Source organism: Molothrus ater, chromosome 14, assembly GCF_012460135.2.
Source record: "Molothrus ater isolate BHLD 08-10-18 breed brown headed cowbird chromosome 14, BPBGC_Mater_1.1, whole genome shotgun sequence".
Lineage (NCBI taxonomy): Eukaryota > Metazoa > Chordata > Aves > Passeriformes > Icteridae > Molothrus > Molothrus ater.
Window position 1 is genome coordinate 9589446 of NC_050491.2, and position 26218 is coordinate 9615663.

Here is a 26218-nt window from a genome sequence, read left to right on the forward strand (position 1 = left end):
CACAGAAAAAAGGAACAGAACTGGGAGCAGGAAAAAGCCAGCACAGGAGAAGGACAGAATTCAAGCACATGGGAGGTCCCAAAGTGGAAGGACAAGTGGAGAGCAGTGGTAAGTGCAATTCTGATAGAAGTTGAATGAGAGATAAGAAGGAATTTGTTTTTCAAGACATTTTTTTCTTATTAGGCAAAAATGAGGGAAGAGATGTTGTTATAAAGTTGGCCTGAAAAAGCTCAAAAAAATTCAAAAATATTAAATTGTATGAATAATTTTTTATTACTCTTTGTCAAACAGTTTTCAACAATAAGGTTACTTTGCCTAATTTTGCTGTGTTGATCTTTTTGAATATTCTGGACATTCTACAATAATAGCAGAAAAATGAAAGAGGAAGCAGACCTAAAAAAATAATATATGCTTAAAAGATTCCCATTGCATAATGTTTCATACAGGTAGACCCCATGCATCTCACATAAATGAGAAATTATTTTTGTATTTGTTTAAACCAAGAATTATTTATTCTGGAATTTTTTTATGCTCCTTCCTCTGTCATTCCTCCTGGTCTGATATAATTTCATTAACAAAGAATCTTCTACATACTTAATGGTGATTAGTTGGAAATAAAAATGTGGTGGAGAGTTAAAATGGCTGGTGAGTGTCAGAGCTCTGGCAGTTGTCTGTGACAAGCATTAAAAAGTTGAGAAGGAAATTCTGTCTTTTGTTAAACTCTCATATGTGGTTCAGAGTTTGCATTGAAATCATTCAAGCCTACAGAAATACTGAAGAAACCAATGAAAACTGGTCCTTCAATACTTAGCTTAAAGAATGATTGCTTGTGTGTTTCTTTATAGTTCAATTTGTCATTTCATTGAGTCTACTGGCATTATGATTTAAGAGTCTGACAGACACATTAACCTCTTAATAACAAGTTTCTCAAACTCCTTTTCCAAGCCTCTCTCTTTGATAGGACTAGAACACATAGTAAATCTTACTTTGTTTTGAGGTTTTTTGACTTACCCTCAAAACATGATTAATTTATTTCTGTCTGAACCTAATAGGGCAGATTCCATTGAAAGATGACTCAAGTGGTTATATAAAAGACAGATGAAAATTCAAAGTTCCACCTGCCTAGGCTTACTAGGCTTCTGTCCAGGTGATATAAACAAAATTTCCTTTCATGAACAGAAACAAAGTACCCTGAAGTAAATGTTAGACAGTCTGTAACATTTTTAAAAAGCTAAAGTTTGAGGCCATAAAATAGATTTGACTTAAATATTGTAAGAGTTCAAAGACTATTGACTTGAATTAAAAACTTTCTCCTATTCCATTAACCATCTCCCCACTCTTGATTTGGATTTTACCAACGTAAGCTTTAAACAGTTTATAAAATAGTTTGTAAACATATGTTCTCAGGAAAATTTGAGTTGCGTGGAAAACAATTTCTGGGGATAATCCTTTATGTGAGTTCCTCACCTTCTCACACACAAGCTGAGCTGCTGGAGCCATATTTTTGTTTAGATTCAGGGCAGCATTGATAGCCTGTGAATCTACCCTAATCAGAGCAAATAATTCTGCAGTCCTCATGGCAGTATATGGCTGAAGAAGTTTTCTGCTCCAAGAGAAAGTGGGTAGTCTCACAGAGCTCCTTTTGCTAATAAAATTGTTATTGCCTTGTGAAAGATTAAAGATTTATCCTTCTCACTTGGTCTGCAGAATAACATTGTATATTCCTACAGGTACCATGCAAGGCTTGTCCTTCTTCAGATAGTGACAACTGTTTCACCTAAGTCCTTACATTTCTTTCTTCTTCTGGCCTCAACTTTGACCATAATCTGGCTCCTAGAGATAATATTCTAAAACATGCATTTGAAAGCAGGTATTTAGAATATGAGGTGCTAAAATGTAGAGTAAAGCAGATGGCATCCCATGATTTCCTAAGGTTTCATCTGCTGACTGGAAAAGCTCTTCATTCAGAGTTTCTCTGCATACAGAAATCTTGATTCCAGACCATGTACCAAATTTCCATGGATGCTGCTAGGAAGATGCCATCAACAGCCCCAGCACTCCTCTGCAGCACTGGCTGTGTCTGAAACCTCTCAAGCATCAAATGCTCAGCATTTCAGTACCAAGCCTACAGACAGGAGTGCTGCAACCCACTCACATGGGTAATGTGAGAAATAATTATTTAATGCTCATGAAGCAGACAGAAAATTAAAAGTGCTATAGAGTGGTTGCTATTAAAAATCTTTACAATTTGACTTTGCAATTAGATTACGTTATCACTGTATTCCCCTTTTGCTCAGTACAGGAACATTTAGGGAATACTTCAAATCCATGAAGGCAGCAATGGCATTAATTACTTGCAAATGTAATTAAGAAAAACAATACTGGTGATCTCTGATGATCATGAAGTATCTATTTAGTAGAGCAAATACAGTTTGGGACTGAAAATGTTGCATTTTAGAATATGATTTTCTACGTCAATTATAAATTATGTTACAAGTTCTTTCTCTTCAGGCATGCCTGATTGCCTTACTGTAGATGGGAATGATCAGATTATGAAATATTGGCCTCCTTTAAAGCAGCACTGAAATACCCTCTGACTTTAGTGGAAAAAGTTTCATCCTTAGTCACTTGCCAAAAGCTGTAGAGGGAGTAGATGTCACAGAAGAGAACTCATGAGTATTCTGGTTAGAGCTGTGCAGAATATTTTTAGTGTAAATCAGAGTTCTTTAAAATGTTCCAGTTATCAAGAAAAGACCTGAAAGTGCATGGATTTTGAAATCCATATTAATAAAAAATTGCATGAGATCTTAAAAAAATATTAATATTTTGATGAAAAAACTTTTGATCTCACATTTTACTTTTTTTCTTCATCTTTTTTATTTCCTTGCCAAACTTAGAAGCCAGGAGTGAAAAAAAATCTTAGTGATTTTCATACCATTCAATCTTCAGTTCATTTATGCAATCACTTGACCATGACAGTTTCTTATTTCAAAAGGACTCAGAGCCTTGCATTTCAGCTCACAGTTGTTCTAAGTGAATATTTACCTTCATCTTTACTTCTTTTGGTCCACCAGCACCCAGAACAAATGCAGCAAATCCAAGATAACTGTGTCATTTGTGCTTTGTAATATGATTCAGGGATTGGACAGGGGAAGGCAAATCTGTAGGATCCCTACTTATAGTGTGCTGTACAGTCCAAATAGGAGCTGCAAATTTTCATTCTTTTAAGTAATTGAGCTGTACAATTGATGATGCCAAGACAGATAAGCACCCTGTGAGCACAGAGTTGTTAACATCTCATTGCAAATGTTCAGCTGGCACCCTAAATGGTAAAATGCAAACAGAGTGTAAATGCAACAGCCCAGAGTGGGTGTTGGGAGGGGGAATGAGGATGAATTACTGCAGTATTTTTAGATGGTAGTATTCATAGTTATTTTTGCAGTGCTAAGAGACTTTGAAACGTTTGGAGTAACTCTATTGACATTGCACTGGGATTGCCAAGGACCAGGCACAGCTGCTTGGATGCTGTTAACACTCTAACAATGCCATTTCTCTCTCAGCATCTTCCTGCTTTGCAAAATTTCTGTGCATATTTCGTTGGGGTGATGTTTCTTTGCATTGATCCAACTTCTAGCAGCTTCTAACAACTTATTTATCACAGGATGCCAGGCAGGATTAGGGCTTGTTGTTAAGACCCCAGCAGAGCCTTCAGAGCTTATTTGTGGCTGGTAACTGCCAGGATGCGTCTTTGAAAGCATCAGCTGGAGTGGAGGAGAGGGAAGGGAAAATGCTGTTGTGGTGTGTTGTTGGGAGCAGGTAAGATGTTTGCCTTTTAATAATCTTTTTGATATTTGCAGCAGTGGTGTGGACAGGTGTGGGAGTCATTCATCCAAACACCACCCACGTGCATGTAATTACACTCACAGGAACTTGTACTGTTATATGAATTAATTTAAACATTGTAGTAACTACTGTCTAATAACATACAGGTTCCCAGGGTACTCAGAGTATTAAATTGCAGATGAGAATTCCTTGGAGAGACACAGGCTGCATATCCATTTGCTGCTCAGGGTGGGGAAAGCTCTGCTCAATGTATGGTGTGGCTGCAGCTCGAGTTCTCTGTGCTTGCTCAAGAATTGCTGTGAGATATATATATATATATATATAAATATATAAATACTTTCTAGGACCAGCAGCAAGTTCATTTGAGTCTGTCTCCATTTAAAATCTAGTCAGGGGGCTGTGCAATTTAATGATACTAAACATAGATTGCTAGTGGCTGCTGCCAAAGGTGATTTTCTACTTTTTCACTAAATACTGCATGTAAAAAGCAGCAATGCTCCAGTGGCAGCAGTGTGAGCCTAACTTTAGGTTAAGCAAAAACATGAACATGGGAAAACAGCAACATTTTTGCATTCTGGGCTGAAATAGTGTTTGCTGTACTTTGTTTAAATTGGCCCTTAAGGATCTGTTCAATAGGACTGAATGAATAGGTATTCTTCAACAAATAGTTTATGATTTTGACCTCTGAGTTTTGGCTCCTGTTCCATGTTTGCTTGGGAACCTTTCATCCACCTACCTTCAAAACCATGTGCCAATTCTTTCCTGCAACATTTTTAAAACGCTTTAAGAATTAGCAACAAGGACAGGACCTATCAATAGCATAAGGGCAAGATTTCTAAAGATCTCTGAAATTGGTTGGTGGTTGCCTTAGAGTACTGCAAGTATTATTTTTAATTTTTGTGAGGTATACACAGAGGCTTCTGCAATACACTGCCACCAGACAGTCTAGCACATCTGGGACACTCTGAATTTCTCTGGTGCTTCTTGTCATGTTTCTTATTTAACAAGAAGGGATTGAACATATACCTATAATTAATGCATGAGAAGTCTGATATTAATAGATAAACTTTCTGTGCACCTTTAGTGTTTTTATCCACACACTTAGGTAGGCAAAAAGAGACAAATACTAGAGAGTTTTTGAGAGCATTTTGGCTCAAGGATTGTGTTGCTACTTAGTAAACCAATCTCTCCATCTGCCAGGTCTGGGATTCTTTACTCTTAAATGTTAGGCAGGACATTTCCAACAAGTAATAAAAAAAAGAGATAAAAAACTGCATTTAATTAGTAACACACCCCGAAATTTGGCTACATGATGCTTACTTCCTTAGTAATCCCTTAATGGACAAAGAGAAATTGAGAATGAAACTTGCAGATGACAATCTGCTCATTCTTCAAAGCATTTGGATAAGGTTTAAAGTGGACTGTTTCACATCTGCCTTAAAGGAAAAGAAACAGTTTTCAGATACCATAAAAGAAAGGTAATCGAGAGAATACCTCTGGAGTATTCTGGAAATACAGAAAAACACTGAAATGAAAAGAAAAAAAATAGCAAAACCAACTAAAAACAAACAAAAAAATTCCAAGTATTTTCAGAAGGTTTTAGCTTGGATCTAAGACAATATTTGGAGAGACCTCAACAGAACATAGGAAGATCTGTAACAATATTAGGTTTTAAACTTCATGTGTGTTCAGTTTTTTCCAGTTTTTGGTGTGTGTGTGTGGGGGGGGGTGTCATATAGATATTTTGATTCAAACAGAACCTTTCCTCCTAAATGACCAACCTTTTTTTCCCTATTTCTGCTTCCATTGTGAGATGTGGGTCTGGGATAAGATGCATATCTACAGACCTGAGAAAACCTTGCAGCCAATAGTTACTTCACTCTTGTTGGTGTTAGCTGCCCTGAAATATCTGATCAAGGATTTATATGATCAAATTGGCATCCTCCACGCCTCTTTTGCAGACTGGTTCTCTTCATGCAGTGTTTATTGTTCATAATTAGCCATTTGTTCATGTTAATTAGACACACATTTTCCTGCTCTGTAATCTATGTGTGCATGCAAATTCGTTTCAGTTTCCCAAAAGTGGAAATAGATGAGCAAGCATTTGATATCACTGTGAATTTAGGTAAACCACAGGTATAAACTGAAATAAATTGAAACATGCACTTGAATGTTTTTGGACTTGACACATAGCTTTTGTTGGTTCTGGATAAATATGTACTTAAAGCCGGGCTTCCCTTAATGAATTGGGTTGTGGAAGCAGAGTAAGAAATAGATTGCAGGTAGTAGAAATTCCAGGGAGCCAGTAAAGGAATGTGAGAGGGAAGTGAGCAGGTGAGGTCAGTGTGAGAGCAGTGGCCCCCGAGTGGCAGCTGCAGAGCCTTCATCCCCCTGTGTGTCAGAGTGAGGGCTGGATCCTCCCCAGAGCACAGCCCAGCCCTGCAGGGGGGTTAAGGGGGGAGCATCACTGGCACTCTGTAGAGGGGAAATGGAGCGAGGCTGCCTGGCTCTGATGAGAACATTAGGCTGGAGTGATAGATTGAGCTGATATTACTCAGGTAGGGAAGGCTTTATATCATAACAGAATGGGGAGACAGGGAGATAAAACAATACTATGCTTTGTGTCAACAAGAAATGTGAAATGTGGGAGGGAATGCATGGAATTATAAAAAAGAATGAATGAGTTTCCTCTCCAGCACAGAAGTCTTTGTATAAAATTCTTTATTTACTGCTTGTTTCAAGACTTAGAATGTATTTTCTTATGCTTTTCATCTACACTTTATTTGGGCATATGGAGCTTGATTGAAACCTCAGTTCTTCAAACACTTAGTGCTTTGTATCATGATAATGATGCCTGCAGTGGGAATACCAGCAATATTATAAGCAATAGGTTTGAGGAGTGAGAGATTCCCAGACTTCCCTGCACTTTCATTTGAAAAGTTCATGTATCTTTAATAGTGAGTATCACATTGCAATTAAATACCTTGCCAGGGCCAGAATGACTGTGCTGCGAAGCAGTGCTTGCTCTGCAGTCTGCACAGAATTTTATTTTATGATTGATAAGATGCATCAGGTTACAGCTGTCCCTGGCTACTCATCTCAGGAGATTAGATCTGGCAGCAGTCTCAAGAAATCTGCCAGTTCATTCCTATAGCCCAAGATCAATTAAACCAAAATTGTCCCTGAATAATATTTGCTCAACTTTAAGCTCTGTTTAAAAGGAGAGAAACCAAACAAACACACAAAATAATAAAAAAACACTTCTACTAACTAAATTATATATATATATGTAAATGTTTATTTAGGGGATGAGAAGAGATAGGTTACATTGGTTTTTTTTAATAATAAACTAATATGAAATTTATCCTTTCCTCTTTCCTCTCTTATTTTACCAGCTGTTTTGGAAGCCAAGTTCACATGCTTTTGTATGTATGTGTATCCTCCTGTGATGTTATGGTATCATCCACATTAATATTGTGTGGAGGACATCAGACATCACTTTGCTAACTCAGGTTTGTCACCTTTTAGATTTTGTTGGTATTTCAGTGTTTTCCTTAAACTGAATATTCAAATTAGACTTAGGTATTATTTTTAGTTCAAGTCTCCATGAAGCCATTTATATATTGATAAATATGAGTTTAAATATCCACTTTAGTGTATTTTTTTGTAACATGATGAATGAAACAAGAGGAAAACACATTGGTTTGCTCAATTAAAAGATGATCTGACACCTCATAGTACAATCCACAGATATTACTAGAAGTAGGTAAGAGGAAGAGTAGCTGTTATACCCAGAGTATTATTTTGAATATTTAATATGAAACTGAAAATTAAATCCTCTTTTAAACTGTCTGCTCAGTTTTCTTTTCTCAGGTTTCATTTGTGCAGCAAACTTTGTAGAAGTTTTATTCACAGTGGGTATGATCCAGCCCTGGAGCTAAACAAGACTTTTCCTGCATCTGAAACTTTTGATTGTGTAGGTTTTGCCAGGAGAGAGTCAGAGCACATGAGCAGGGAAACTCCCTCCTGTATCCTCCACAGCCCCCAAGCAGAGCAGAGGAAATAACTGAATTCTGCTGTTCTTCAGTTGTCAGTAAATATCTGAAAACATTTGAGAAATTTCTGGATCCTTTTTCAGAACTTCCACGAGGAAGTTTACAGCCCTTGCACCCATGGAACACTTGTAAGGGAGCATATGGCATTTAAGAAGATGGTATGTAATAGAATAATTTAGGAGGATTTCTTTGGAGGAGAAAAAAAGAAAATACATTCTGGGTTAAAGCAGAGAGGGCTGATCTGTGCCAGTACTCTGTGGCAGGTATCTGCCCACAGGGGATGCTCTGGGCAGAGCAGGACAAGGGAATCCTGGGGTGGTCATTCTAAACTTCCCAGTGCTCCAGCAGTTGGTGGCCTTGTGACTTCTGTAGACAGAAAAATGTTTCAATCCCACCTCATTTATTTCTGGATAGGATTGAGTGAATGAGGCAGGGTGTTGCAGGAAGAAAAAATATGTCCTCATGCTTAGTGACCTTAGGAGAATTGTTTTTCTGCATGCTCCTGGCACACAGTAATTCTGTGCTGGTTACCAAACCCACACTTGATAAGGGTTGATAAGGGTTTGCCTGAGCTGGGAACACCCTGGACATGTGGCTTGGAATGCAATGCACACCAATGCTGGGACTTCACAGCTGCAAATGGAGAAAATTCTTCTGCCTTGGGTATATAAAGTACAATATAGCACTAAATCCGGTTTTGGGTTTCTGGCATTGCATCTGCTATCTCTGGAAAGGAATATCAATATGCACTTATCTCAGATAGTTGTTATGAATGTGTAGTGCAGGAACTAATGTCTGATGAGTGTCACAGAAAGGCTCTGAAGAAATTAATCATTTTGTCCAGTCAGGGTTTAAATAGTGTACAATAAACAAGGCACACTACCGTACAGTAAACAGTGGGGGTAAAACTGATAATATTGAATAAGTGTCAGCAAGTGATTTATTTGCATCTCATGCACTGATTAATGGTAGGTTTTTTTCAGAACTAATGTGGGATTTTATCACACAAAGACTGTGATTTGAACTGGGAGTATCTGGATCATGATGTTTCCTAATTTTCAGTGCCTATTTCTAACATTTTAGTGATTTGTGCAGGTTGTGTCCTTGTGAGACCCATAATCGTTTCATATGGTCTTAAATATCTCTAGTCCTTACTATTTCAGCCCTTTCTATCATCTTGCATAGCAGCAAATTTTTTAAGAGAGCAATTTTACTGGAGGATCATGTCAACATGCAAGTCCTATAAGGCCTAACCAGGCAGTATAGCAACTTCATCATCACTGGCATCAGATTTTCTTCTCATGTATGGAAAAAGAAAAAAAAACAGCAAGAAAAAAATCCCAAACCAAAACCCTAAAATTAGAAACACATGAACTTGGAGCAGAAAGATACAAGTTTTTTGTCTGTTACGACTCTGTTACAGTCATGCAGTAACAACAGAGGAGAGTGTGATATTCACTCTGTACATGGAAAAGTGACTTTCTCTTGTGAGTCATGTCTGGAAAGAGAACTCAACAACTCACTGGCATTATCAGTAAAGCAGCATTTTATCAAATGAGTCTGCTGGCTTTTTCACACAAGTAGAAGTGTGAATTTCCCAAAGGTCTGGTGGTTTGGAAGGTGCTATTTAGATTCATTCCTATCATTATGTTAGACTTAGTCTGCATCACGCAGCCAGGCCCCAGGTAAATGGGAGCTCTCTGGGGGGAAGTCAGGAGCCTGATGAGTTTCAAAGGCTTATTTGCCAAAATACTCTGGTGAATAGGAATCTAGAGCTGCAGTATTTATTTTTGTAAAGTCAAAAAAAAAATAAATCCTCAACTGAAGACCTAAGAAAACAAGAAAAGAAATAGCATTTATTGTAAAGTCCCTGAAGGAAGTAGCCACTGGCTTTACCTTCAGTGGCACTGCAGCACAGCATCCTGTGGGGATTTCTGTGCATTTCTACCTTTTGAGGCCAAATTTAGTGACAGGAGATGTGATGGTTTTTCACAATAACAAGGATTTGTTCAGAAAACAGCATAGAAATTACATATTTACCAGCCAGAAGTTTCAACAGTTGTAGGCATTTTATTTTGGTCATGTCTGCAGCAAGCACATAAGTTTGTTTCCAAGTTGTGTTGGAAACATTTCTTATTAACACTATCACCAACAAGAGTAGTGCCTGTTCTAAAGCATATTCAGGTCCTTGGATTCGTACTAATGTTAATAAACTCAAAGAAAATATTAGCACCCTCTCCAAAATGACCAGTACTGATTAGAAAAAAAGAAATAATTTCACCACTTTGTTTGAGAGGCTGTACTTTTAATAATGGAGTTTTATTGGATTTATTTAATGGAATGTGATGTGACATTTTTTAAAAAATTATCAAGGCCTGGTTGAAAACCTGATGAAGTGAACAACAGTTTCTATGTTGACTTCTTTGGGCTTTGGTCCTTGAGTACTCTTCAAAAGTATTTGAAACACAAAGTAAAATCCATTATTTCCTCTTGAGTTCTTCTGAACCCTTCTAAGTGCATCATCTTCATAGCTCCCTTTCCAGAGCTCAAAGTGTGAAAAGCTTCATTCAGTATGGCCTAAGAAAAGCCAACGCATATTTGTCTCCTTAACAAGATAATGAGGATCCAGGTTTTTTGCTTACTTTGAGAATCATGTCATTTTCATATAAAACTCTGAATCAGAGCAGCTGGGAGCTAACACCCTCTGATGCTGACTGTTACTGTTGTAATCAGGGGCTGTCAGCAGAAGCAGCCCCTGTGCCAGGCAGCCAGGGCAGGGGATGCAAAGGGGGTGGTGTGACCATGGCAGCAGCACACACCACATCCATCACCACGAGGGTGGGCAGCAATCTGCCTCTGGGTTCAGGGCTGGACACCCTGACCTTGTGTGACAATGCTCTGGTCCTGTGTTCAAAGCTATGCAGTGAATATGTTGGACAACGTGAAAAAAAAAAAAAAAACCTGATACAATTCAATGAGATCTCAGACTTTTCTGACTTTGCTCGTCTTCTGACTCATAGTTTAATCACTGTTATCTGGTCTGAGATTTTTATAGATAAAATGCTATTATGTGTTTAGAGTGAAAAATATTTTGAATTTTTTTAATCTCCATGGATTCATAATTTTAAGCAAATTTTGAATAGCAATACTGACAAGCACCCCCACACACACACATGTAAATACTTTGCAGAATGCATTAACCCAGCCTGACTATACCCCCTCCTTCCTTTATACACTGACACTGCTACCTAGTGAGTATATTCCACAGTTAAAGTGAAATTGTTCAGATGTCTGATAGTAATTGTGAGTCATTCCTCCTCTCCATAATGTGGAGTAAGGAGAATAAATATAGTTTTCAGGTTTGGTAGTAAACACATCATGTGGCTCTAGTTAGAGGATCATGCTCTGTGGTTTTATGGCCAATATAAACTCTCTCTATTGATTAAGCACAGTAATGTTGTTGGAGTACCTGGGAAGGCATTCAGTCAGTACCCACAGAAGTGTCTACATCTGGCATCACATTTGTCTCAAAGAAATTCTGCAGCACTCCACAATACATGAAACCCTTGGAGGTATTTCAGAGCAGGGATGAGCCCTTTCTGCTGTCAAGGAACCTCTCTACAGCAATTTCAGCTGCAGAGAAAGTTAGTGTGTGTTACTGAATGCTGCAAGGCCAGCAAATAATTTAAAGTAATTAAACTATAAAGTGCTTTCTTTACAGAATATTATTGTAGAAAATACTGGTTTTTATAAGTAAAATTTCGGAAGCAAAGTCTTACTCCAGTGATTAGTATCTTTTTGTTAAGAAAAAGAAGGGAAGATGGAGTTACTAGTTTTTCATAAATTAGGGAGGTCTGCTATTAGAAATGAAGATTTTCTGTCATCCCTCTCCAGTTCTTCCCATACAGAAATTATCTGCTAGAGGTGAATAACTTAAACATTCTAAAACAAAATTCCTACAGATAAAATCTTTTGGAACAAAGCAATTATAGAAAATAACATTAGCCTATTGCAAATCTCACACACTGCAGCACACATTGCAGGGCATTCACACCACCCTGGGCAGGAAGACTTCCCTGGGCACAAAGATTTGCTCTACTACCAAAAAAGCAGGAAGTGGAGCTCTTGCCAGCTTTGAAAGAAAAATATTTTTTAAAATAGGTACAGAACTGCTGGAGTCTATGAGCAGAATACCTTCCTGTAATACGCTTCTTGGACATAGTCAATAATTTTGTTGTTTCCTCTACTTTCTTGGGTTTATTTCCCCCTAGATACCACTTCACATTCCTAGCAGAAAAAAAAAAATGGTGTAATTGAGAAAAGAGGATATTTTTCTTCTTTTCCTCTTTCTTCAACTATCCAATAGATTTTTCCTTCTGTCGAAGAAAACAGTTCATGAAGACAGACAAAATTATCTTCAGCTGTGTTAGTATCTACAGTAATCTCTGCAAGCTCCAAGGATGCCACTCATGCTTCAGTGATAAAAAAATGCATAATTTGGTTTTGGAGGGACACATTAAACATCAAATTAGGATGACAAAGGAAAATAGCACAGTATATGGGGCTGAAAGGGTTATTTAGGTGGGCTGTGTGGTGTGAACAGGGAGTATTGGCAGAAGCAGCATGTTTTGCAGCACAGCTCAGGATTTGCTTAGCCTGGAGGTGAAGGGCTGATTCCATTTCTTTTTTTGCCAAAGAATATCCAAGTTCTCAGCAGCAACCTCATAGGAGTGTCTGAATACAGACTATTCCTTGAGAACACACAGTGCTTCACATCAAGTTGCTTTCATTCTCCACTGTTCCCACTGTTCTACGTTGTACACAATATTTAAATATTTAATGAAGCAGAAACTGGGACCATATCCAGTAGCTACTAAGTAAAGTAAGTCCCAGAGTGACCACTTTTATTTTCCTATTGTAAATTGTGATTTACATATATTTGAATTGGTTTTCCTTTTGTTAAACAGAGTCAGAAATATTTTCTTTAATCTGGATGGGTTTTTTTAAATTATTTTAGTGGGAGGAAAAATCATTTGATCAGTTCAAAATTCCCCTATTTTTATAAACAAGATAACTCTTTCTTACCTATGAGTTAAAGGCTATTTTTTCCATATCCAACCTGCCGGTTTAATCCTTGTTTTCAGAATTGCTGATTTCAGGTTATTGTCATTAACAATTAGTAGTGCAGCTGAGAATAGGAAGATATATATAATATGTTCCTTCTGAACTTTGTCTTCTGAGTCACCTTTCCTATGACAAAAAGCCAAGAGAATTGGAATTGTTCAGCCTGGAGAGGAGAAGGCTCCAGTGAGACCGTAGAGCACCTTCCAATACCTAAAAGGGCTACAAAGGGACTTTTAACAAGGGTATAGTGTTATCTTTTCTGTTACATACAGATTCCTTTATTTTTACATATTACTACTTCAATTAAAAATGCTTAATGATTTCTCAGTTTGTTTCATCATCAGATCTAAGATTTCTGCGCTCTTCACAAATCTTTGAAGTCAGCATACATACATTCATATACATTTGCAAATATTACCATAAACATTTCAGTATTCCAAATATTCTTCAGTCATCTTTATATATTTCATATTTTTGATGACTAGTTATAAGTTTGCCTAATATCCAAAAGAGTAGAACATATATAGCAGGTCTTAGAAAAGCATTGGGAAGAACAGACACTCATCACTAAATAAAACAATTTGCCAGTTCCTGGAAATTGCTTGTGTTCAACACTTTGCCTCATAGTTTGATTTCATTTTCTCAAGATATACTGTGTCCTGAATGCATTTTGGGATTCTACATTGAAAAATAATCTAGTGCTCCTAAACAATATTTAAAATGACATTTTTATTATGCTGGCATGAAGCACGTTGCTGAATTGCTTTTAATATGATAATGTTTTGCAGTTTACTATGCCATAAGTGCAGTTTGGCAGTTGAGTTTACATGAATATTTCATCCAGAAAAGGCCATGAATTTGTAATTATAAATAGACCTGTTCAACAGAAAGAGATGGATGATTCTACAGCTACTAATTTTCCAAGGAAGTGATATGTAGTTGAAGACTGAAAGCAAAGACTTCCAGCTGCAGAGGGCCATCTGCAGATCACTCTAGGCACTATTACAGAGGATAGCTACCTTGCCTGGTGGATTAGTTGGAGTTGTTTATGATGCTTAAGTTTTTGTGTCTTTGCTCCTTGACCTTATTTTGTTCAGCAGCTCACCCAGCAGCTCACTCTGGTTTAACTATTTAATGCCAATCTCCATACAGACATTACATCACATATGACATGTTCAATAATATTTATAACTATTGTTATATATATGTAATAACTATTATATATATATATTATATAATAACTATTGTGTAAGTTCTCTGAAATGCCAGTAGTGCACTAAGAAAACAACACTAAAACATTCCATCTTACTTTTGTGCATTTGTGGATGTTCTTAATATGGCTTGATTGTATCCAGTTTTACTCAGTGGTCACCATTACTCCCCTACAGCTGAACAATATATTCAAATTCTTGTCAGACTCTATTGTAATATCCTCTTTTGTTTTAATGTTTTTTGTTTCATTTTACTCTGCTATTGTGTGGAAAACATCCTCAGTGCCAGATCTTCCAAACAGGCACTGCAGTGACTCTACTGCTGAGAATTCAGCCCACTGTAGTCAGTGCTGCACATCAGCAAGATGAGCCCTGATGCCTCTGGCACACTCCAAAGGCTTTCCCTGAAGGACCCTGGTAAAAGAAGTTTGTAAGATACAATGACAGAGAGAAGCAGCACAAACGTGCTGCTGTGATTATTGATTGGGGGAAATGATTTATCCAGGTCAATTCCATCTGACAGCTGTGATATTAATTGCTAGGGATACAGACAATGAGGGATAGGGAAGCTCCACTGCAATGTTCTATCTTAGGATGCAGTATTTACTGTAAACTACTCTACTGTGTTTTGCAGGTCTCTTAAAGCCTAAAATGTTGCCCTTGGTTGTACCTGTGCAATTCCCTAGAAGTAAATAGACCTGTCTTGCAAAGAAGTTTCTCTGTGTCCATATATGCCCACAGAGAAATGAACAGCTGTGGTATGAAGATGTTTAGGTGGTTTTGGTACACCTTTGGAAATATTAAAAAAATAAATTAGGAAAAAATGTATAATATGGAGAAAGAAACCAGGAAAGCATTTGGAAAGAAAATGGGGGGAACACACCGTCTGTATGTAATAGCTATATAAATAAGGAATGGAGAGTTAAGAATTGAATTCCTTCTTGAAAGAACTAAACAGAGTAGAGGTTAGAGGCTAATTTTCCCTCCATCAAAGTTAATGGCAAGGCGTCCATTAACTGTAATAGGACCTAGATTAGCCTCAAAAGTACTTAACTATAGCTGGATAAAAGAATGCAGTGATGATGATGATGGAATAAAATGGAGTGCAAATGGGTATAAATATGTTGGTATGGAAAGAATGGGGAAAGGAATACACAGTATTTTCAATTATCAGTCCTGGGCTTTAAATGGAAGAGAGGAGAAAGGAAGAAAAGACAGCAGAAGAATGAGGAGGTTGAGGTTTATGCTGAAGGGGATGATACATGAGATTTATATTAAAGGCTGATACAGGGCAGGGGGAGTGAGACTCAACAGTCTCAGATTGATGTCTGTAGAAAATGTCTTTGCAAATACCTCTATGGTACATTTGTATTAAAGGCCAAGAGAAGAGTGGGGGACTCACCCCAAAAATGAAAAAATGAAATTAATTTAAAATATACAAATAATAATTTTTAAAGAATGAAAAAAAAACCACACAAAAAATCACCCACCAAACCAAGGGCTCAAGAAAATAAAAATTTTCAGCTTAGGTTTACTCTCAAAATACTGTGGGGTCTTTAGCAAACAACATAACCTCTCCTTATCTTCGATCCCTAACATTTACCCATTTTATGCATGAAATATTAATGTTTTCCAATGGTTTGAAAAGCTTCTAGTAAAGTTTGAAAGCTTCTAGAGTGCTAGAAGAATACTTGTTTATTGTTTGATCATATTCCCAAACCTTGAAGAAAGTTGGACTCTTCAATACTTTCCCTACAGACAAAGCAAGCATGCTGTAATATGAAGTGGAAACAAACAGCATTGTTCTGTTCAAATAACTGTTCCCTTTTAGCTGTGTTTTTAAATTGCATGAGTTAATACTGATACAAAACAAAACCACTGAGAATTATTTTACTATTTTCTATCCCAAATCAAGAAAATTGTGTCTTTTGGGTTAAATTTTTTTCCCATCCCAGGAGATGTTCCAGTATCTCTATCTATTCAGTTACCTAGTATCTATTTATATATTTGGTAATTTTTCTTGAACACTTTTCCCCTACATCTCTTATCCAATTCAATCACACTTATGGCAAATATTTTATTTTAAAGGCAAGCAGACATTGCATCCTGTCCCTTTCTCTTTCCTTCTTAATTAATTTCTCAATGTATTTATAGGCAGATTTTCTTTATCCTTAATAGCTGTACACTTGATATAATCTTCTTAGAGTGTCTGTGCTTTCATAAATATGCCTTTCCATAAATTAAAGGTTTTTTTCTTAAAGGTTTCAGGCTAAATTTTCTCAAAAATGTATTGTGAAAGCAGCCTGTCATGAATGCTGTGGAAGGGTTTCTTTTTTGCTGTGTCTGCATTTTCTCCAAGAAATATTTGTATTTATAAAACTGGCAAAATGATGTCTTAATTTTGACAGACTGGCTGCATGAAAAGAACAAAAACCAGTTATCTTAAGAAGAGCAATAACCAAAACAAACATGCAGGTCAGAAGTTCTCAAATGACTCATTTTTATTCCATGAAAGAGTAGAAAACTGTCAAGCCAAATTCAAATAGATTTTGAAATTGAAGGTCTGACTCCACTTTGATTTGCATTTTACAAAGCAGAGGTTTCAAATTAGGCAAGAAGAAAGAATTCTTTGTGTCAGAAATACATGTTTTGGCGTTTCTGTGAAAATCCATCCATACTTGGTGAAATGATGAGTCCATGAAAAGCTTCTGCACGTGCTTTGAGAGATTTGTTAAATGTGAAAAGGAACCATGTAGCTCAGAAGCTTTTCTTTGTGTTGTCACAGGCAGCTTCTGCTGCCCCACAGAGTCAGCTCCTGTGGCCATTGGCTGTTCTTGTCTCTGAGCTGCTCCAAGGGCCACATGATGCTGAACTGGTCCTGCTTTCCTGACAGCTGCTCAGAAAGTCAGAGAAAGGCAGCTCCTGCATGTGTTGGGTGGTGTTGGTTTGGTGATTCCCATCAGAGAAGGCAGCTCCTACATGTGTTGGGTGGTGTTGGTTTGGTGATTCCCATCAGAGAAAGGCAGCTCCCAGGTGTGTTGGGTGGTGTTGGTTTGGTGATTCTCCCCAGAGAAAGGCAGCTCCCAGGTGTGTTGGGTGGTGTTGGTTTGGTGATTCTCCTCAGAGAGGGGCAGCTCCCAGGTGTGTTGGGTGGTGTTGGTTTGGTGATTCCCATCAGAGAAAGGCAGCTCCCAGGTGTGTTGGGGGGTGTTGGTTTGGTGATTCCCATCAGAGAAAGGCAGCTCCTACATGTGTTGGGTGGTGTTGGTTTGGTGATTCCCATCAGAGAAAGGCAGCTCCCAGGTGTGTTGGGTGATGTTGGTTTGGTGATTCCCATCAGAGAAAGGCAGCTCCCAGGTGTGTTGGGGGGTGTTGGTTTGGTGATTCCCATCTCAGAGCCAGCAGTCTGTGGTGCCAGGAGAGCAGTGCACCAAGGGAACATGTTGCACAGTGTGGCAAAGAGGGGAAATGGTTCTCCTGCTCCCTCATAGGTTAACTCACTGGGCTGTGGACAAGAGGTGCTAAAGTCCTTTTAAGCCAGGAAAATTAAATAATGTCATCTTGAAGCCTTCTTAGCACTTTCTAGTGATTTTTCCTGTGGCAAAGTCAGAGTGAGCAAAAGTGACACACTCTTTAAATTATAATAGTGCCCATACTGAAGAAAATGTCAAAGTTTATAAGAAAAGTAGTGAACCACCTCCTCCTTCAAAATACAATATGCTTTTCCTGGAAGAGCTTTGCAAAACATTTTATGTTGCTTTTTTTCTAATGCCTTTTCATTATTCTACTGTCCAGAAGGTGAAACTGTGGTCAGTGCATTAGGCTGGGACTTGGCAGGACTGGGTTCAGGTCACTACCATGCTGGTGGATATCTGTGGGAGCCTATACCCTAATTAGTGCTAGTTTGGCTTCCTGTCCATGCAATAGTGTTAATTCCTTGTTACTTGGTGGACTAATATGAGATTAAATACCTTGGATGTATTTATATTCTCACAAAAAAGTTATCAGACAAGTCTTTGGATAAAAACCAGATTGAATGAATGCTATCAATCATGTGAAAGACAGTATGAAATAAAACTGACATAATTTTTACAATCAATTTGTTTAAGTGTAAATTCTAGTCCTACTATGAAAAGAACACAGAATGTATTATGGCAAGGAGCAATATAGTGATTATACCACTGAGCTGAGGTTGCTACTCTGACTTTTCCAGAAGCATCTGCTGACATGCAAGGAAAGAACAAAGTTGCTGGTGAATAATCACGGAGGTTGGTACAAACATTCTGTGCTTTAGTGGAGTAGATAACACTGCCCCAACTGCAACAGCACAGGAAAGGTTTGCACAGTGTGGGTTTATGGTTTGCTCAGCTTTGCTATTACACATGTCAAGCCAAGACAGCACCATTGTCAAGCATCATTTCACATTGTGAAATGTCAGAGCCCGGGGCCAGGGAGGCATAACTCAGTGGAAGGACCTCTGAGTCCTAGTAAGTTCACAGACCTAATTATGAGATCTTATAAAAATATACCATGTACTTTGAGTTAGTGGGAGTTCATAGTTCACATTCCAGAATCTGATTTTAAGCCTCTAACTTACCATGCTCTCATGTAATTGTTCACAGAAACAAACCTTTCTTCTCTTTCTTCTTCTTTTTTTTTTTTTTCCTTAAACCAATAACCTATTGTGAGCTTCTCTCACCTTGTATGAAAGGGCAGGGCAATATGTTATTTCTGTGTCCTATAGAAAACAAACCTTCCTGTTATCTGTCCTCATCACAGCTGCTGCTTGAGAGGCTGAGCAGTGCACGTGTCACTGACTTCCCCTGAACTGCAATGGGCCCAATCACGTGTAACAGATTCCCTCAGCTACTTGGCTTTCACTCAAACCTAGTAGTTAAACCTGTAATATTTTTCAGTGTGCTGCTTGCCCTCATGTGTACAAAGAACTGACTGCCAGCATCTGAAATACTGCATTTATTCTGCTGCCAATCTAAATTCATGCTGGCAACAGCTGATAGAAATTTTCTTATGTGTAGAGTTTAATTGAATAAACTTTGGTTTTGATTTCTAGAATGCTTATGAAGTTTAATGCTTATGAACTGTTAAAATCAGAGGAAAAACTTTCCAAAGATTGCTAATAGTGCTACTAAAAATAAGCTTAACACTAATTTCTCTACAGGTTCCTGCTCTGTATAAACTAGGCTTTCTCCTGATGTTTAAAGCAGGATAGAGTACACTCTTTATTACTTTTTAATGCTATTATAATTATGTATCCTGAGAAAACAGGCATCTTTGCAGGCAGCATCAAAGCCTAGAATGAGTGTTAATAATAAACCAAACCCCAGCCCCTGCCAAAGTCAAATAATAAATCTAAGTCACCAGTTCTCTCTGTTATCTGATACATTACTTTTCATTACATCTCTTTTCTTGCCTTTTCCTGCTATTGGACATTTCTGTGATTTAGCTGAATCGGGTGCTGGGCCACCTTGCCAAGGCCATGTTTTTGTCAAGAAAGGATGGAACAGATGCTCCTTGAGCAGAATCAGAAACAGAATCCCTTTCAACCTCGATTCTGCTCCTGTGATACTGAGAGATTTCTGCTTAGGTCAGGTGTGTTGGGACTGGCTGAGGCAGAGTTCCCAGCCCTCACAGTGCTTGCAGTGGCAGCTGGATGGGAGCTGGTGACACAGCAGTGTTTTGGCTGTGTTTGGCTGTGTTTGGCTGCTGCTGAGCAGCACTACCCTGTGACATTCCTTCCCCCACCAAAGGGGATGGCTGTGGGCAAGGTCCTGGGAGGGGACACAACCAGGCCAGCCGTCCCAAATTAGCCAAAGAGTTATTCCACACCTGTGATGGCAGCTCAGATATCCAAGCTAAGGGAGAGAGGAGGAAGGGGGATGTCAGAGAGTTTCATTTCAGTGAGTTTCCAGTGTTGGCCTTGCAGAGGAACCATTACCCAGGCTGATTCCTGCTGCCTGGGAAGTGTCTGGACATGGCTGCTGATGGGAAGTACAGACTGAGCTTCTTCCTCTTCAGCTCTTGCTTGCAGATCTCCACTTGTTTCTTTCTTTTTGCTGTAATAAAACTGCCTTATCTCACCCTGCTGGTCATTCTCTATCTTAGTCTCTCCCCTGTCCCAGAGGAAAGGGAGTGACAGAGTGGGCCCTTGGCCAGTCTTGGGTTGGATTAGGTGGGGTTTATATTTTACCTTCTAGCCAAAACTCCTCTTGGAGCTGTTGGCTGCCAGTGGGTGTAGTCTGGCTCAGAGGCACTTCAGTGTTGCCTTCTCATATTCTACTCCTCAGCCAAGAAAAAGTCTGAGCTAACATGAATGCCCACAGGCAGCTTCTATCCACTGCAGAGAGGTTTCTCTGCTCTGTTGCGTGCAGAGTTCTGTGCTTGTAGTTCATGCATGTACAGATACATCCAAAACTGTAAGCTGCCACTCAACCATACTGATGTTCAACACGAAAAATGTGTTTAGAAGTCTGCAATGTGTCACACATTACATCACTTGATAGTGATTTTTATTCAGGATGATGTGTGTATGCTAATTCTATTGGTGTGTGATAGATTTATTAAACTAATACAGTTCCGTTCACTAGGATTTTTTTCAGTGAAATTATTTTGCTGTCTTGTCAAATAGAGTAAATTTTGTTTGAAATGAGAGATCCTGCCTCTTAGTATTCCACATCTACCCAAACAATCTAAGTCCATTATAGCTTATGCATCCAACAAACTCATAGGAAAAAAATATTACAGCATGATAGAAGTCAATCCCAAACTCACCAATATTATTTTGTGTTTGGGGAAGAGTTCTGTGGCAGAGCTTCAAGACTTCCTGGAGAGTTCAGCTGTGCTGAATTACTGCACATCATCATTAAGTGAGGAGAAGTGCCTGAGCAAAGTCAGCTGAGGCTCCTTTACATTTATCTGTATTCACTATAGGAGAAGCAGCTCCATGCTCTGCATACCAGATCTCTGTTGCTGGCTCCATGTAGAAGCAGAAGGAGGAGAATCTGGTCCCGATTCCCTGTGACCAAAATGAATTTTAGTTTGAGAAGCCTCATGAAGGTATGGTTTCTACATTCAGAAATAGGTACTTTTAGTGTGTTTGGCAGGTTCCTTTATTAATAGCTAGACTTCCACTTTATACTAGGAAATTTAAGTTGAATTATTCACATTATACTTAAAGAGCTGTTTTTTGCAAGTTGCACCAGGGTAGAGGTAGACAAGGCAATAACATCTTTAAGAGGCTACTGTAAGGTGTAGGATTCATTTTTATGGCATTCTTTCAGTGAATTTTAATGTCTCATGGGGAACCTAGAGATACTGAGCTACCATATCTGTGTGGATATGGAAAACTGTCAAAATTAGCACACGTGAAAATCAGGAGATGGGGGCAATGTCACGTATTCAAGTTCAAGGATTACATTTATTATTGAAATGCTGGAGAAAAAGGTTTCATCTGAGTTCTTTCCTTGTCAGACTTCACCTTTTGATAGTGCAAAATCACTTTTTATTTTTCTGATCACTGCTGTAGAACAGTAAGTGTGAAAATTATATACAAATGAATGAGAATTCTCCTCCTGGTTGAAAGTATCACTGGCTTTTACTTTAGCTCTTTCTGCTTTTGTGATTACTGATGTCCATTGCTCAAGCACTTTTCTTGGAAGAGTTTTATGTCTTTTGTGTTTATGTGAATTACAGAAGAGCCAGGAGATCCTGCAGCCCCAAAGTTGGAGCCAGGCTTTGCTGAGCAGATGCTATGAGTGTTTTCTGAGGGATATTTTTTGATTAGACACTCTTTATTATTTTGTAATCAATTTTCCTTCTAACATGAAATAATAGTACAAGTTTTGTAACGTGTGATCAGTATGTTCTTAATTGCAGTAAAAATAGGGAGAAAAAATAATATTAATTGCTTTATACTATTCTATTCCAGAAATGGCCAAGTTGAGTACCTTAGTGGTATGATAGCAGTGTACTTGTGGTTTTTAACAACCACATTTTTAACACCCATTTTCATTTTTTCTTGCTCTATCTTAGGCTAAATAGGAAATTCTTCAGAGGGAGAGGACCATAATGAGCTATACTTCCACACAATAGGGCCTGATATCAGTTTATGATCTTCCAGTATTTTCTTACTATAAATGTAAATGGCAAGTAATTAAAAGCACTGAGATTTTAAGATATGGGTGTTATGTTCTATAGGGAATTTAATTATTTTTTATTATGTGGATTCACTTCTGAAGATTCTTAAAGAACATAATGTATTTAGTGGTGCTTAGAACAGATCTTTTGCCCCCTCTCTAAAATAGAGTTGGCTGTCATGATTTTCTTTTATAATTTCACTTTTTTAAGGCCTTACATCTGGGCTTGGCTTTTCAATAACTTTTTCCTGAAAATTTGTAGTAAGTAAGTAGCTCGTTTAACAATGGAAATAAAGATTTTAACATGTATTTTTCTATCTCCTATGTATGTTTTAAATATCAACAATTTTCTAATGAGAGCTTCTCACTACCACATTGATTGTATGGGTAGTGTTACTAATTAGTTTGAAAATAGTCATAATAAGGGAGAGAAAAAAGCATATTTAACTACCTTTGACTTGGTGTCTGTCTTGATGAAATCTCTCTGAGTGCAGGAGCAGTAACAGAGACTTATTGCTTTGATTTTAGTTTTCGGAGAGTTCTGCTTGAGGACATTGGGGCAGAAGTGGAGAAAATTAATGAGAATGGAAGGGACAGAGAGAGAGAATGATCCCAAATTCAGCTATGAAGGCCATTTTTTCCTTGTCTTTCATGGTAGATTTCAAACTTCATGGTTTTAAAAGGAGACTCAATGAGGCTTGTGGGTTCCTTCCAGCTGAGGATGTTTGATGAGGATGATGAAACAATCTGAAATAAGTTTTGCAGACCATTGTAAAACGTGTGAAACATAAGATTTGAAATTCAGGTGTTACCTGATGCCAAGTATAACACTGATATGTGATTATATCAAAGACATCTTGTATTAAATTCAAAATCCAAGTAAAACATTTTAGGAGTAGGGCTTGAAATTAAATATTGGGAGATCTTCAGTTATTTATGGTGAATTACTCAGGTTATCCTGTAATCTATGCAACACACTTTAAAAAAAAGTAATATGCATTAAGATCTTCTGAAGAAATAATGAAGAATGAGAATCACTGAAGGCATTAATCTTATTTTGAGAGGTAGGTACAATCTGGTCATCCTTGTTCAAGAAAAATGAACTTAAATGAGAACAGATGGAAAGAGGTGCAATTATGATGATTAAGCGAACAGTGAATCTATCATATGAGAAGAAATTAGTGTGTTATATAATAGGACCTACTTATTTAGACTGGTAAAATGAAGACAGAAGCACATGATTCATCTTTGTAAATAAAACCAAGGGTTAAACACAGGGAAGGGAGAGGAGGTTATTGCCAGCATTTGATAAAGTGCCTAAAACCTGGCATGAATGAATGCAAACTGGATGTGTCAGAGTCCTTCAGCAGCATTTTTAGATGCTGGAAGAGTACTCTGATACTGAAAAACAAACACCTGCTACAGGTGTTCTCAGTTCTCCTTATTTCCAGGAGGGAGGCACAGCCAGGGTTCTTCTAGCCTGGTGCAGCATGTGCAAGGAACATGTCATGTTACAGAGACTGACCCAAATTTTAATAATGATACTTGTCTTAATAATTGTTGTCTTTACCCTGCTTTCTTATGTCATAGGGGGAAAGTTGCAGGGAGGGCTCTGAGGGTATTTTTAGATTTTTTTAAAACGTTGCTAATATAGAAAATATTACATCAAATATTTGAAGAAGTGCTAGTAAGCAAGTGTTAGGGCAAGCGAAAATTACTTGAAGTACAAGAAGGTACTATGCATATCTTAATATGTGACAGTGAAAATAAATTGTTGATGCCATTATTATTTTAATGCATATTTAATACAAAAGTCTTCAGGAGACTGAAAGCTGTGAATTTAGTCACTGTTTTTAAAATGACAGCATACATGAAAGGTTGAAAATTAGAGTCCTGTTAAGCAAAATATTTTCAGTCTGTTGGTAGAGAATTCTAATTCATGGTTGCCAAAAGGACACACAGAAAATTATAACTTAAAGGACGTGAGTAAGCAAGGATTTCTGAAAGGTGAGTCATGTTAAACAAAAAAGATTACCACCATATAAGTGACTGGCAGAAGAGAAAATGGCAGATTTAGTACTTCTCTATGTCAAAAAAAAGCTCTTTCTTTTTACCAAAATTTTATGCAACAGATTGTTGTACAGGCTATCTGAATAGGGATTGGATGCTTGAGATTTTTAATACTGATAATACCCAGAGTAGCAGGGAATGGGAAGTGCATATTGGTGGATTGTTGAAGACTAGAATTCTTTTCTTTCTTTGTTGCAATCATTTCTCTTCAATAATTTAATTATTGATCCAATTTAAACATGTAAGGTAATAAATATTTCAGGTGGTACTAAAGTAAAAAGATGCTTTAAATGGCAGATGGTTGCAATTGCCTTACAGGATAATTTCTGATAAATTAAATGGACAGACCAGGGGGTGAAAAATTAACTGCAATAGATTTAAGTGTTAAGTGATGCTCCTGGGTCGGTGTATTACCCAAGCTAAGTGTAGTTGAACTTGATATTGAATGAGGTAACAGGCAGGAAAAAATGTTCAATGCATGCTATTGACAGGTGCAGCGTTAACTGCTTACTTCATTGTATAGCAGCAATATAGGCTAATGCATCCAAATGGACTTCTAATACAAAATTGATCTTGTTTTATAAACCAGCTCATAAAGAATAACCATTAGGTTGAATTTCCCTATTTTAGTCATTAACTTGTAAACATAGAATTATCAAGAAATAAAAGGAGCACATTCAGTGAAGTTGATAAATCTGGAAATATATGGTCTAGAGAGGTGGAAATAAAGTGATATGCAGAGAGAGTGAGAGCCCATGTTAATAGCATTGAACTTAGAGGAAAAACTGTAAATCCTGCTTTGACAGTAGTCTTCGAGGCAGGACTGGAGGGTTTTTTCCTACTTATTCTTCAATCATATTATGCTATTTGACATTTCAAAACTTGACACCGAGTCTTTGGCACCTTCCAGAAGTCCTCAGAAGTGAATCCCAAGGAAAAGACATTGCTGCTGTTTCTAATCCCCATAATATAGATGTGGTTAATTTAACGCATGAGTTACCTCGCTAAGATTGCTGCAACACCCCATACATCTGAAGTTAATAGCATGCATATGTGTTTGCAGGATCTGGCTTCAATGATCAGCTTTATATTTAGATGTAGCTAATAACCCCTTCTGTGAGCTGGGTGGAATTTTCCCTGTCTCCTGTGAAATTTGATGAGCATTAGGAAGGGAGGAGTTACTGCTCTGCGACCACCGTTTCTTGTGTTGATAAATGTAGGCTTTTTTAAAGTGGGTGTCTTTCTCATCCATCTATTTGCCAGCCTTTGTATCCCATGAGATGGGTGGCTTTGACAAATTTTGACACTTGAAAAACAGCATGGCTTTGCTAAGATGCTGGTCCAGCCTCCCATGCAGGTGGAGAGGTGCCCACTGGCCACCACGGTGCAAGGTGTGGAAATCAAACCTGGCCAAAGCTGACCTGTGATTTATTGCTGGGAATGGCAAAGAACTTTTGAACTCAAAAGAGGTTGTTTTGACTTTATATCTATCCAAAAGCCTGGGTGTGACCCTTTGAAAAAGTTTGTAAACCCAACATGCAAAGCACCCCAGTCAAACTGTGCTGAAAATTACTAAGAAACAACAAATACAAATTACATTTGCTGCAGCTGCAGGCACCATTATGCCAATTAATGTATGTATTTTCTTTCAAACGTTGTTTGCATACCTGTATCCCTTGTATGTTATGTATTATTTCAGTTCTATTCAGCAGGAATGTATGATGAGATAAGATCTTGAGGGTAGGATTGTCATAATAATGAG

General features: G+C 37.8%; 1 protein-coding gene across 1 annotated transcript in view; it reads left to right on the forward strand.

Moving 5' to 3' along the window:
• The window catches only part of TENM1 (teneurin transmembrane protein 1), a 661862-nt gene that overhangs the window by 288751 nt on the left and 346893 nt on the right, over positions 1 to 26218 (forward strand). The window lies entirely within an intron of this gene.